This window comes from Ranitomeya imitator, chromosome 7, assembly GCF_032444005.1.
Source record: "Ranitomeya imitator isolate aRanImi1 chromosome 7, aRanImi1.pri, whole genome shotgun sequence".
NCBI lineage: Eukaryota > Metazoa > Chordata > Amphibia > Anura > Dendrobatidae > Ranitomeya > Ranitomeya imitator.
The window spans coordinates 83,087,143-83,091,009 of NC_091288.1; positions in this window are offsets into that span (position 1 = coordinate 83,087,143).

Genomic DNA, 3,867 nt, shown 5'->3' on the forward strand with positions numbered 1-3,867 from the left:
AAACATTGAGGAACATGTGAGGCCTTTACTCTTTATTTTTTGGAAGACACCAAATCAAAGTAAGTAGAACAAATTTAGTATTTCAATTTTTGCATTGTATTTTCTCCATTGGTCTTAGCTGACATTTATTGTTTTGCTTTGTGTAGGCAAGAAAATTATTTTTCTGGAAGCAAATTCTGGACTCTTGGAATCAATGAAAAACATTTTAAAATTCACGTTATGCTTCAGTTGGATGGTATTTATCCCACCATTCAATTACATGTGCAAAGCTGTGAATGTAAATTAGATTCAATCATCATTTGTCAGAAAGCTAAGAGGCTCTACATTGAGATTTAATTTTTATTACTACAAGCTAAACTGCTGTGTTTTCGTTAGAGAAACAAGGGACCGTCCACGATACAGGCAATTCCCCTTTTTGGAGTCAATGAAACATGTATCCTGAGGCTATTTAAGGGAAGAAGATCATGTTCAAGTGCTTGGTTGTTCCTATGCAATGCCCACACATTTCACAATGATAAATGCAGTTAAGGTTCTTGTCAAGGAGTTGTTTAACTGCATTGTTGTGAAACTATGTGCATGCAAAGAGCTATGAGCAATAACTTTTTGCTCATTGCATGAGCCATAGCATAGCTAATGCATGTTATAGAAGAACCTTATAAAGGATCTTCTGCTTTTGTCAAAGGGTCATCTTTTGAATGTTGGATTACGACGTCGCTTTGGACCTTCCTTCAAGAAAAGTTTTAATCAGAAGAACCTTCAAGAAGATGTGTGGATTTTGTTGAACATTTTTCAAAAAAACAACAAATCAAGGTAAGTAGAACTAATGTAATATTTAAATGTTTGGATATAATCTTCCCTTTTTGTCCAAATATGTTTTTGGTTTTGCTTTCTTGTAGAACAGGAAGATCCTATTACTTACATGGAAGCGGTTCCTGGACTGTAGGATTCCTAGGAAGACATTGAAGAATTCAGGTCATATTCCAACTGGGTGGTAAGCAATTGATCAAGCATTCTACCAAATTTTCAAAGCTTTGAATGTAGACAATATGCAATCATCATTTGTCAGAAAGCTGAGAGGCTTTACATTGAGATTGCATTTTTATTACTACAAACTAATCTTTTATATTTCAGTTAAGAAACGAAAGACCATCCTCAATCCATGCAATTCTCTTTTGGCAGTTGCTTAAATCTGTTATCCTCAAGCCAAATACGGTATGAAATATTTCTTGAACTAACTGGTTGCTTCTGTGCAATACCCTCACATTTTACATTGATAAGTACGGTAAAAGTTCTTAATACAGATTAGTTTCTACTGCATTGTTGCGAATTTGTTTGCCTACGCATAACCTAGGATGTACATTTCTTATGTATTGCATGGCTTAAGCTATTGCCCATGTTCTTTTTCGAAGAGCTGAAAAAATACTGCCATTCTTGTCAAAGGAGCACCTTCTAAGTGTTGAATTTTGAGGATATTTTGGACCTTCTATCAAGAATGGATGCCATTAGTAAAACATTGAAGAACATGTGAGGCCTTTACTCTTTAATTTTTGGAAGACACCAAATCAAAGTAAGTAGAACAAATTTAGTATTTCAATTTTTGCATTGTAATTTCTCCATTGGTCTTAGCTGACATTTTTTGTTTTGCTTTGTGTAGGCTAGAAAATTATTTCTCTGGAAGCAAATTCTGGACTCTTGGAATCAATGAAAAACATTTTAAAATTCACGTTATGCTACAGTTGGATGGTAAGCATTTATTTCACCATTCAATTACATGTGCAAAGCTGTGAATGTAAATTGTATTCAATCATCATTTGTCAGAAAGCTGAGAGGCTCTACATAGAGATTTCATTTTTATTATTACAAGCTAAACTGCTGTGTTTTCGTTAGAAAAACAAGGGACCGTCCACGATAAAGGCAATTCCCCTTTTTGGAGTCAATGAAACATGTATCCTCAGGCTTTTATTGGAAGAAGATCATGTTCAAGTGCTTGGTTGTTCCTATGCAATGCCCACACATTTCACAATGATAAATGCAGTAAAGGTTCTTGTCAAAGAGTTGTCTTACTGCACTGTTGTGAAACTATCTGCATGCACAGAGCTAATAGCAATAACTTTTAGCTCATTGCATGAGCCATGGCACAGCTAATGCATGTTATAGAAGAACCTTGGAAAGGATCTTCTGCTTTTGTCAAAGGGTCATCTTTTGAATGTTGGATTACGACGTCGCTTTGGACCTTCCATCAAGAAAAGTTTCAATCAGAAGAACCTTCAAGAAGATGTGTGGATTTTGTTGAACATTTTTTAAAAAAAACAACAAATCAAGGTAAGTAGAACTAATGTTTGGATATAATCTTCCCTTTTTGTCCAAATATGTTTTTGGTTTTTGCTTTCTTGTAGAACAGGAAAATCCTATTACTTACATGGAAGCGGTTCCTGGACTGTAGAATTCCTAGGAAGACATTGAAAAATTCAGGTCATATTCCAACTGGGTGGTAAGCAATTGATGAAGAATTCTATCAAATTTTCAAAGCTTTGAATGTAGACAATATGCAATCATCATGTGTAAGAAAGCTGAGAGGCTTTACAATGAGATTGCATTTTTATTACTACAAACTAATCTTTTGTATTTCAGTTAAGAAAGGAAAGACCATCCTCGATCCATGCAATCCTCTTTTGGCAGTTGCTTAAATCTGTTATCCTCAAGCCAAATACGGTACGAAATATTTGTTGACCTAACTAGTTGCTTCTGTGCAATACCCTCACATTTTACATTAATAAGTACGGTAAAAGTTCTTAATACAGATTAGTTGCTACTGCATTGTTTTGAATTTGTGTGCCTACGCATAACCTAGGATGCACATTTCTTACATATTGCATGGCTTAAGCTATGGCTCATGCACTTTGTAGAAGAGCTGAAAAAATACTGCCATTCTTGACAAAGGAGCACCTTCTAAGTGTTGAATTTTGAGGATATTTTGGACCTTCTATCAAGAATGGATACCATTAGTAAAACATTGAAGAACATGTGAGGCCTTTACTCTTTAATTTTTGGAAGACACCAAATCAAAGTAAGTAGAACAAATTTAGTATTTCAATTTTTGCATTGTATTTTCTCCATTGGTCTTAGCTGACATTTTTTGTTTTGCTTTGTGTAGGCAAAAAAATTATTTCTCTGTAAGCAAATTCTGGACTCTTGGAATCATTGAAAAACATTTTAAAATTCACTTTATGCTTCAGTTGGATGGTAAGTATTTATCCCACCATTCAATTACATGTGCAAAGCTGTGAATGTAAATTATATTCAATCATGATTTGTCAGAAAGCTGAGAGGCTCTACATTGAGATTTCATTTTTAATAATACAAGCTAAATTGCTGTGTTTTAGTTTTTGTTAGAGAAACAAGGGATCATCCACGATACAGGCAATTCCCCTTTTTGGAGTCAATGAAACATGTATCCTCAGGCTTTTATTGGAAGAAGATCATGTTCAAGTGCTTGGTTGTTCCTATGCAATGCCCAAACATTTCATAATGATAAATGCAGTAAAGGTTCTTGTCAAAGAGTTGTTTTACTGAATTGTTGTGAAACTATCTGCATGCACAGAGCTATGAGCAATAACTTTTTGCTCATTGCATGAGCCATGGCATAGCTAATGCATGTTATAGAAGAACCTTGGAAAGGATCTTCTGCTTTTGTCAAAGGGTCATCTTTTGAATGTTGGATTACGACGTCGCTTTGGACCTTCCATCAAGAAAAGATTCAATCAGAAGAACCTTCAAGAAGATGTGTGGATTTTGTTGAACATTTAAAAAAAAAAAAACAAATCAAGGTAAGTACAACTAATGTAATATTTAAATGTTTGGATATAA